The 11,645-nt window shown below is 35.9% G+C and overlaps 1 pseudogene; it reads right to left on the bottom strand.

Annotated features, from left to right (window-relative positions):
* Positions 1 to 424: 424 nt before the first annotated feature.
* On the bottom strand, positions 425 to 11,032 carry LOC126691555 (oxysterol-binding protein-related protein 2A-like; annotated as a pseudogene).
* Positions 11,033 to 11,645: the final 613 nt, after the last annotated feature.

Below are 11,645 nucleotides of genomic sequence, written 5' to 3'. Positions count from 1 at the left end.
ATAGCCTCTCTTACTTTTATGGGTAATAAAAGTATATATAGTATGGGTAAAGGGTAAGAAAATCAGACTTAAAATCCTCCAGGTAGAATGATTCGTGGGTACCTCGCAAGATGGCCTGTCTTGCAAAGCACTCGTGAAATGCAGCTTAGCACTTGACTCTTCAACTTCTAGCATGTGCTTCTCACGTACCCTTTTCGCAGGAACCTTTACTCATGAGCTAGTAGCGAAACTGCACTAATGTTCATTTCATGCTCAATTCTTCATCAACTTAATACTAAACCCAATATAATAAAATCCCATAAAATACGAGAAGCAAAATTATTACTACACTTTTTTCTCATAGAATAAAGTCAACATAAAACATAGTTGTAAATCACCACTTTACATCAGTAAAACAATCAATCTAACAACTTTTCATGGCAATTCTAATGAGTAATGAACACATTCAGTGACATGTTGTACTAGGCCTAAGCAGTAGAGGGGGATAGGTAATTATGCCCATAGCTTGCTTCACAATTGAACTTTGCCATGTGATAAAATGCAATTTTGATTAAGAGATGAATGTGTATGATCACTGGATGACAGATCTTTTTCTTTGGATAAAAACCTTTTGAGTTGTGGTTGAGCTGTGGAAGTAGCATAAACTATTATGCTAGGTTTTGTCACAAAAGTGATTTTTAATGAAAGAAGCAAAAGATACCTGAACTAAGATCATGACACTTCTAAGGGACCAACAAGGTCTTCATTGAATTCACCAAATATATTTGGACATTCATCCCATTTGCCCTGCTGCCGAGCTTCCCAATATTCACCAACAAAGTGAAAGGGTCCATTATCACCTTCTTTCTGGAACCATCTGGGCTTCCACCCGTTTTCTTGCATTTTCCTTGCCCGTAAAATGAGGAGTAAGATGAATCACCAATAAAAAAGATAAATAACGATGCTTTGATGAATATGGACTAAACCAGGTCCTGCCTGCCTAAGTTAGATATAGGCTTTACGATTCTTCAAATTTAAAAATCTCTATATTTTTCTTTTTCCCGCAAAAAAAAAAAAAAAAAAAAAACCCACAAAGAGAACTGAACACAAACAAACAAACAAACAAACAAAACAGAAAAACAGATCAGAGAATTACAAGACTCATTTCATGTCACTCGGGGGACATATGGGAGCCCAGAAAACCAGAGAATTTCATGTCACTTGTTACAAGACTCATTTCAATTGACACTGATAATTATTGGCCACACTATTCACAATCAATTCAGTCTATTATGGCACTTGCAAGGCAACATATGACTATATATATTGAGGGTAAATGACAAATAACTCCATGTGATTAGGACCATTATTAGTTTACCCTCCTGACTTTTTGAATGTCATATTTTACCTCCCTGTACCTTGGACTAAATTGCAAAGTCATATTTTCCATCCAAATTGATGGAAAATGGCAAGAAAATGACAAAATACCATTTCTTGGTGTTATAGGTTTTTGGAAGGGAAATGCATGTATTTTTCATTTTGATATCATTTTCCATCAATTTGGATGAAAGCATGATATTGCCTTTTAGTCCAAGGTGCAGGGAGGTACAGTGTTGTATTCAAAAAGTTGGGGTAAACTGATAATGGCCTTAACAACAGAGGTAATTTAGTCCAAGGAATACAACTTTACAGACATATATCGGTCATCCCCTTCTTATCCATAATGCACAAAATCCAATAACGTAGTATGACAAGATCAAAACATGCTAATTTGCATAATTACACACCATTCAGCATCCCCTTCTCAAGATCTAATCTTAGTAGAAGCCAACAACAAACAAATTGTTACCTAATTTTCTACGGAAACCATGATACAATATTTTCCAAATTCCTTAAGCTTCCAGCTTTAAATAAATTAAAAGCTACAGCATAAATCCACATCAAAATGATTGTGCATACACAGATTTTTGTCTACAACTGCTAAAGTTTCATAGAGCATATATTGTAAACAGCAGCTGGCATCTGATATAAAGCTATTATAAACAGAAATCAGAACCGGAGACATTCAATGATGAGTCCAGATATAAAGCTAGAGACAGTCATGTCAGTGTAACTGAGGCTTTCTTTATCAATTCATAAAAAAAAAATTAAAAATAAATGATTACATTCTAGAATGAAGACTTGGTTTCTAGAAAGATACATCATAGATATATCTGACCATAGCATGGACTTCAGATGTACATACTATTAAGTACAGCAAACATAATATTTATATCAGCTGATGACAAAAACATGCCACGTCAGCAATCTGAACATTTTTTTGCCTTCCAAGTGTAAAAATCAAACAAGAAAAAGGAACACACAATTTAGCAAACGAAGCTAAGATGTGTTTGCATGAGTGTTCATGAGAAAGAGGTGCTAAGCATACCATTCTTTGCCTCTTTTCCAGCTGCTGTTTCTCCGCATTCACCTTCTCATATTCGCCATTTTCCGAATGTCATTGATCTGATCGAAGCCTCGAGTCCGTGGGTGGGAGCTTCTCCTTAATCCGTGATCAAATACCCGGGATCAGACACAACTAAAAAAAACAATTAGAGATGCATAAGAGGGAAATGAAAATGCTGAGAAAATTGATTTGATACATCATGTCTACCTGCAGTCTTGGTGTCAGCTCATTTAGTGTGATTGCAAACGAAGTTAAGTTGTACCGAGTGAGATTAGGAGGCGGCTTACTCTTTTTCCATAGCAAAGCTGCATCATCAGAAGAAGTACAATCCTTGGGCTTGCCACTCCCATCATTATTAACATAATACATGCTATCATCCCACTTCCCAAATAATGTGGCAACCTTTTTTCCCATAACATCTTCAACAAATCCATTTACCCGTGTAGATGTAGGATACAATTAAATAAATCTGCTAATCATGTCAGCAAATAACAATTAAATTATACAAATAAGTTCTATCAAGAATAGTGATACAGCATGTAGCCCATGCAGATATACGGTGATAAAAAAGTAAATGGAATTTAAAAGTTTCCATAACTTCTCCAGATATTTCGGTCAAGATGCAATCATATGAATGGAATTCTCTACAAGTAGGATGCAGTACTAACCTGGCGAGGATTTCAGTCAAGAATAGACTGTTCTTTAAACTTGAGTTTGCTTGAATATTCGCGATTACCATGTATGTGCATTGTCCCATGGTGACCACAATAAACTTTACCGAGGATAAGATTATAAATAGTTGTAGTGACCTAAGAATAGCGTGATCATGTTTTAGAATATCAACGAAGCACCAATAGAAAAGAAAAGAAATGCACAAGATCAAGACGACTGAGCAGTCGATATTTTGCACAAACGCAATAGCACAACAATGCGCACCTTGCTCCACTGGAAAATTTCACCATCATCAAACTCTAAGGTCAGAACTCCGATAGGGTCAAGCTGAATTGACCGCCTCCAAAATATTGTGCGGAGGTTGCTGTCACACCAGAATTTCCACTCTCTGCCTTCCAGTGGCAGGCAATGAGTGTTGGATGGTGACTGACCTGTTGCAATCAACATGATATCAAATTACTTTGGATTGAAGATTACATTTAATTGTTTGATCATGATTACTGTATTTATTCAAAATGAACACTTGCGAAAGTGATTAAAAGACTGAAGAACATACATTGCCATACAGCGCATTACATATTCTTCATTGTAAGGTTGAATTTATTCAATCATCTAATTGGCTTTATTCCGTGCCAAATTTGCTTGTAATTCAGCATTTAGTAACCCTATATTTAGGTGGGTTTGTTGTAAGGGTAGTGAGTGAGATAGAGTGAAGTTTGCTCAAGAGTGTGCAAGAAAACAGAAACTCGCGGCTGAGACTCGCGGGTGGACTCGCGGCTGCAAGCCGCTAGAAGCAGCACACGTGCCAAGCATGCTGGAAGATGAACAGTCATGCTAGCTGGAGCACTACAGGACAACTGGCCATACGGTTAACTCGCGACTGGATCTCGCGACTTGGTCAAGCTGCGAGGTCAAGCCGCGAGCCACCCCTGTTTTGTAAAACCTGACGTTTCACATTCCTCTCCCACTCCAGTATAAATACCCCTTTAACCCACGATTGAAAGAATGCTTCCAGAGAGAATTTTGAGAGAGAAACCCTAAAGAAAAACCAGATTGCTTCACCCACAATCTCTACCTTAGAGTCTCTTCAAATTCCTCAACTCTCTTCCTCTCCATTGTCAAATCCTTGAGAGGCATTATACCAAACCTGGTTCTCACCATCATTTTCACTGTGAGACAGTTGTTTGGATTTCTGGGAAGCAGTTAGGAAGGAGCCAATCTTCATTGGTTGATGCTACGGTCTAGTAGCGGAATCCGGAAAACTAGAAAAGAAAAAGGTTCGGCGCAACCTCGTTGGAGCAAGAAGCTTGGAGGACTTAGGTGCACTGGGTAGATTAGGCTTGGAGGGTCTATTGTTGTCCTTGTATCCCAACTGTATTTTCTAGTGGATTGATTACCGCTTAGAGGGCGGCGGAGAGGTTTTTCACCGAGGACTTCGGTTTCCTCTTCGATAACACATCGCGTGTTGTCTTTGTGTTTGCATCTTCCTTCCTCTCTATCTTTGCCTTTATATTTATCTGCTGTGGATTTTATTTTGTTATGACTTAGATAGTTTATAACCAATTTCATATTATAGCATGTGTTAAGTTTCCGCACACTAGTTGTTTGACATATTGCTTGAATTGGTTAAGTTGTATTTTGGGGGTCTAAACGTTCAAAGGTGTTTTGTACACGTTTTTGAACTTTCATTCATGTGTAATTAAGCCTCCTCATATGGATTAAGTTCTTAAAAACACATCACATTTCAATTTCTTTCTTTCTTTCACTATTCTCATGAAACACAAACATAATCTTCAAAAAATCTAGAGAAAATATTCATGGAATTTTTCTTGTCATAAGGTCATAGCCATTGGACTGAAACTCAAGGACTCTAATATCCACTCTGGCATCCAAATTCTTAGAAATGTGATTCCAATAAACCTGGATGCCTAAGAATGTAAGTATGCTCATGTTTGGTTTGATTAAAAATCTAAATAGGTTTCCACGAATGTAAGATCTCTGTGTTTGGTTTATTCCTATAAATTCTATAGGAATCATTTATTCTTCTTATAATATCTTTAGCCTTATAAATAAAATGTACAAGTATTACGCATCAAATAAATAATAAGAAAAATGTTAGGACATATGTGATTCAATGTTAGGAATATATGTCAATATTTTATATAATTGGCTAATCCTTTGACAAAACGCACTTTAATTGTAATTTGGTAGATCTATGATGTATTTAATGCTTCAAGAAACAAGATTTCACGTTTAAGTGTTAAAGCCATGCAAGTCTGTCCAAGAATCAAGTGATGAAGTGCTGGATTTTAAAACTCGACAGCTAACATCGATCGAAGTTTAAAAGCTGCTAAAGCCTGTGGCTCGACAGCTAGCTCGATAGATGGCTATCTATCGAGGTTTATGAAACTCAGTTTTTCAAAGCTAATTTTCATTCAATCCGTGAATATGTGTTTAGGCTTTCTTTTCTCACAACCCTAAACATATATAAGGATTATTTTAAGGGTCGTAAAAGGTTACACAAGCTGCACAAGTGTAAAGCAAAGTCTTGTTCATGCAAATTGTGACTGGAGACAGAATTTGCCCTAGTTCATCTTTCTCTTGAAGAAGCTGCTGTGTTTGTACATCGTAGGGTTTTGTGACCAAGGAGCTTCTTAATCTTCATCATGTGATGAACTAAAGAATTTTGCAGCCAACATTCTTCTCAAGTTGGTAATTAAATCACGTACTGGGATCCACGCAATTGGTTAGTCACGTACTGAGAACTGTGCATTGAAAAGGAGATATTGTCACTACAGAACAAGTCCAATTGGGTATTGGGGAAAGGGTTCAACTGTAGGTTGGTATAAGATACTGGGATTCCTTTACTTGTAACCGCTTGTTTTAATAATAGTGGATTCTCGAGAGTGGTGACCTTAAAATCACCCGATGGGGTTTTTTGCCATGTAGGTTTTCCCCATTCGTAAGCAAATTACCGTGTCAATTTATTTTCCGCTGCATTTAGTTTAATTGGTGATTTGTTTGTGTTGTCACGCATTTTGTATGTTAATTTGATTAATTAATAAACTTGGCTAATTAATCAATTAATATATCACAAGGGGTCAATACATTCTAATCCTATCAAAAAATTATATGAACTATGACTTAAGTCAAATCTTACATAAAAATAAAGATTATTAGTGTTAAGCTTCTTACATGCAAAAAAAGATAAAGGTTATTAGTTGCCCAACTTCAGGACAGATGTAAATACATACTCCAAATAATTACCTAGCCGCTATTTATAATTTTTTCCTTGTATGTTCCCTTTACTTTAATTGAAATTTTTATTATTCATATGCTTCAGCTATTTTAAATCGATTATCGATTCAAAAGGAAGTCTGTTGGTTTATGCTTTTCACAAATGATTTACTTCTAGTGGATGAAAGGAAATTAGAAGTGGAGTTAATGTCAAGTTAGAAAATTCTCAAGACACTCAAAAATCTAAAGGCTTTCAATTAAGTAAGACACATTACATGGAATGTAAGTTTAGTAAAAGTAGAAATAGAGAAAAGGGGATGATATTACTCAACAGTCAAAAGATACTAAAGAGTGAGATGTTTTGATATCTTGGATCAATAATTAATAAAATTGGAGAGACAGAAGGTGATGTTTTTCTTAGGACATGAGCAGGGTGGATGAAAGGGAGAAGCACGTCAAGAGTGTCGTGTGATCATAGAATACCTATTAAGTTAAAGGAAAATTTTAATAAGAATGTTATAAGACAAGATATGCTCTATGGTACAAAATGTTAGGTAATCAAGAATAAACATATTCAAAAAATGAGTGTAACTGAATTGAGAACTTTTAGGTGAATAAGTGAAAAAATATGGAAATATATGATTAGAAATGAGAAAATCCACTTAAATATAGGGGTGGCCCTATTGATGAAAATATGAGAGAAAGATAACTTGAGATAGTTTGGCCATATTCAAAAGAGAGCGATAAACACACCAGTAAGAAAGAGTGAGTTAATTCAAGTTAAAGGACAAAAAATAGTTAGAGTATATATATATAAACACACACACACACACACACACACACACACACATATATATATATACTAGTAGCAATAGTAGTAGTAGAAAAAAAGAACATGTCAATTAAAGAAGTAACAAAAAGTATGACTTTAGAAATAATAGAATGGAAGAAAAGAATACATGCGGTCGACCTTAACTAAGCTATGAGGATAGATAGCCAACCCAAAACAACAACAACAACAACAAATATATATATATATATATATACACACACACATGCTTCAACCATTGTTGTTATACATGCTTCAACCATTCTGATTGTAAAAAAGAACCAAGATTTTGTAGAACTCCCAATGCAGAAATACACAAGTCTATCCTTTGTCGCACAACTTCTGACAACTTGTTAACAAAAAATTAGAAATAACTAAGGTGATATCTATTGCAAAATACAAAACTAAATCTGGACTAAAGAGTGTGTACCGACGTAATTGCATAAACCTCTTTTTTTATATAAAAATAAATTTATTAAAAAAAGACTACTACATAAAAAAATAAATATATAAAAAAATTTATTAAAAAAAATAAAATAAAATTTAAAAAAAAAAAAAAAAAAAAAAAAAAAAAAAAAAAAACCTAAACAAGATTGTGAAGCCTCTTTTCCAATATAAGTAATTAGATGAATCATGCAAAACTGAGTAAAATAATAATAATAGTAATGATAGGTGCCTAGCATTTAACTAATTGGATAAGCTCTAGCTAAATGAAAAGACACATATCTTCTGTCATAACTACCATTCAAGCAGTATAAAGATCTAACTGTAAAAACCTAGTACATATAAGAATATATCATAAACAACTAGAATTCAAATATCATACAACACAAAAAAAAAATAAAAAAAGGAAAATGAGATGTGCTTCTTACTTACAGTCAACTCTGCAAAAGAATGTCATTTTGAGGGCAAACACCTAATGTCTTCCATATCTCATTCTGTAAAACAGATTCAACTTAATCACAAAATCATACAAAAATTCAACCCCGGCTCCCAAAGAATAATACAAAAACCAATCACGATAGATTGGATTATAAAGTTGTGATTTCCAACTACTTTGTGTTGGTTTTAATTCTGTACCAAATTTGATTGTAATTTCTTCAATCATTTATGTATATGGGATTAATTGTAAGGGATGAGTGTGAGAGATCGGTGAAGAATCAAGCTTCAAAAGTTGAACAAGTGGATTTTGCGACTAGCTCCCGACTATCTCGTGAGAAGTAACCCACGAAAAGAGCCATGTGTAGAGCACATGACTGAAAGATGAAAAGTCGAGCCAGGCTAGATTTTTCATGACTGTCTCGCGGGTAAGGCCAACCCGCAAAGGACCCGCGAAATTCCTTGTTTGGCAAAAAGTTGGGCTTTGCTTTACCAAGTCTTTACCCACACTATATATACCCTCCTTATCCACAAATTGTAAGGAGTGCTTTTCAAAGAGAAAACCCTAGAAAATACACTTGAGAGTTAGAGATTGTTATACCCACAATTATTTACACATTTTCTTATGGTTTTCTTTGACTCCTACTTCTCCATCTTTAGATCCTTAAGAGGTTGCTAGGTCAAACACTTACCACACTCATACTAAGTGTAAAGTGAGAATTTGGTGCTGCTGGGAAGCATTGGAAGGAGCCATTCATTAACATATGCAATCGAGCTAAATTGTGGGATCCGGAAAGCTAGAGAAGACAAAACTCCGAGAAGTCAGTTGGTAGTAAGAGCTTGGAGGGCTCAAGTATATGGGGTAGACTAGGCTTGGAGGGTCTTTTGTTATTCATGTACTCCAACTTTATTCTCTAGTGGATCGACTTCAACTTGGAGGGTCGCGGAGAGGTTTTTCGCCTAGTTCTTCAGTTTCCTCTTCGATAAAAAGTCTCGGTGTTATCTTATGTTTGCATCTTTCTTCCATACTCTTTAAGCTTTTATTTTATTATTAATAATGGATGAATATGGCTTAAGGTAGAATTATCGGTTCATTGCGCTTATTTACTCTTGTTCCGTACTTAGTCTAAGTTAGAGTAAAAACAATTCACCTGTAATTTTTATTTGGGGGTCTGAATAAGCTCTTGTGTTTTAACACAAATCCGAGCTTTCAATCAGTGACTGTTTTAAATCACGAACACTTAAGAATAACATAGTGCAGGCACCACAGTTCTTTTAGAGTCGATAAACACATCATAAGAAGAAAATTGAGCATGCCAAATACCTAACGTTGGATAATTCAGCAGTATTAACCAATTCAATGAAAAAAAGAAATATATACAAGAGAATAAAACATGAACCATATTTAAATGAACAATGGTATACTTACCGCAATAAGATCTGACCTGGTCATAGAATTACGTATCCAGTTAAACAATAATATTGATCCAAAAATGGATTCCCATATTTCCTTGCTATGACCTTGGGCATAGAAACAACTATATTGTTTTGAGAAATATAAAGGGTATAGAGTATTGCAGCTTTTATATATATATATATATATATATATACAAGATTTTTTGTTTTTTCCTTTTTTTACATTCTATTTTTTTATATCTCCATGCTTTTGCTCCGGAGAACCAGCCAAAATTCAAATGAGTAGTTCTGGTTCTACAAACTGAATTTTTTTTTTCTTTCAAGATTAAGCCACAAAAGATGGCGCAATTTGACACTACCATTCATCCATGGGCCTAACTTGTGGCTATGGAGATAAATGTAAGCATCATGCAGGAGTTGTTTTGATTTTAAAATTGAATGTTCAAATAGTGTGTAAAACACGTTGAACTTTTAGACCCTCAATTTACAAATTACCAATTCAAGCTTAGAATCAAACAATGCAAAATATGAACATAAGCTTAAAACAGAATTGATAAAACAATCTAAACCAAATAAAATCACAACCACAGCAGAAATTAAATGGCAAAGATTAAGGGAAGAGAGATGCAAACAAAAAGACAACATGGCGATGTGTTATCGAAGAGGAAACCGAAGTCCTCAGCGTAAAACCTCTCCGCCACCCTCCAAGCGGTCAATAATCCACTATAGAATGAAGTTGGGATACATGAACAGCAGAAGACCCTCTAAGCCTAATCTACCTAGTGTACCTAAGCCCTCCAAGCTTCTTGCTCTAACGAGGTTAGTCCGAACTTTTGTCTTCACTAACTTACCGGATTCCACTATAACCCATAACATCAACCAATATCAATTGGTCGCTTCCTGTGAGAGTCGCTTTTTGACATTGTCCAGGCCCAAGCTTAAGTAATGACCCTGGGCCCTCTTGTTCTAGTTTGAAGGAATAGGGCTTGGTTCACCGCAGCTAAATGGGCTGTTTACAAACCAAGTGGTGCACAAAGCAAAGATCCTACAACACACGTATACACTAGCAAGCAAGAATATATGTATTGAACAGCAAGAAGCGCAGCAAAAGGAAAGCAATATAATAAGGAAAATCATACAATAACTGTTAGGGATCCTCAAATCAATATGAAATATTTGATTATTTTCTTAAATATGGATTACAATGTGCTCACTAAGACGTGTTACAAGATCCAAATGAACTCAAAAATCACAAACTTGGATGGCTATTCAAGCCTCCAAAACTTGCAAAGTTTGAATCCCTTTGAATCCGAGTATGCTCTATAATGGCTATATTGGGATACCGAGGAGTATTTCTCTTTCTTTTTTTACTCTCTCTAAACTTTTTACAGAGTTTTCTCAATGATTATGTTATGGTTCACTCCTGCCGAAAAAATTGTCTTTTAATGTTAGATTCCTTCCCCTTTTATAGTGTCATTTTAGGGTTCGAGGTACCATTGATCTCCCTTTTTTGGCTCCCTGGGTACCAGAGCCCCTGTTATGCCAGCCACTCTAACGGTTGATTCTTTCTCCATTTCTCATAGTTTTCCTCTTTTAGTCCTATTTTCCTGAAAGCCACTTGCTGACTTTCCATTCTAGGGCGCTCTTTGGAGAGCAGACCTTCAATCTCTCTTCTTTTAATGTTTCCAAGCCTTTACCTTTTCAAACCTAGCTTTTGGCTGCCCTTCCTTTTTGTCATTTTTCCCAAGTGAGTCGAATCCTTCCCTGCCAAGTCGAAGGTTTTCCACAGCTACTTCCCCTTATGGTTCATCTTTCTAGGTTCCCCAAGGTACCAGCCTTTTGTTTACAAGTTGTTGCTTTCCAAGCTCTCTGGTTTTTTACTACATCGCTGAGCGTTTGAGAAGGACATATCTGTCCTTCGTTTCTTGTGCTTTTTGGTTCCCCTTTCGAGCTGTCTCAATCCCACTTTGGCTGTGCTGCGCGTCCCAGGGATCCCGGGCCTTTGGCAGTCTCTGGGATCCCGGTCCAGTTCTTTCTACTGGACTCTTTTTGGTCCTCTGATCTTGGCAAGTTAGGCCTTTTTTCTTTCTTCCCTTTGTTTCATGGGCTCTAAAACCTGCCCCTTCATGGATCTTGGGCTTCAAATCTTTTAGGCCTACCATCCTTTGCTTTTATGAGTTCAACCCC

Source organism: Quercus robur, chromosome 7, assembly GCF_932294415.1.
Source record: "Quercus robur chromosome 7, dhQueRobu3.1, whole genome shotgun sequence".
Classification (NCBI taxonomy): Eukaryota; Viridiplantae; Streptophyta; class Magnoliopsida; order Fagales; family Fagaceae; genus Quercus; species Quercus robur.
The sequence above is the reverse complement of the archived record's forward strand: the minus strand, read 5'-3'. Positions and strand labels throughout refer to the sequence as shown.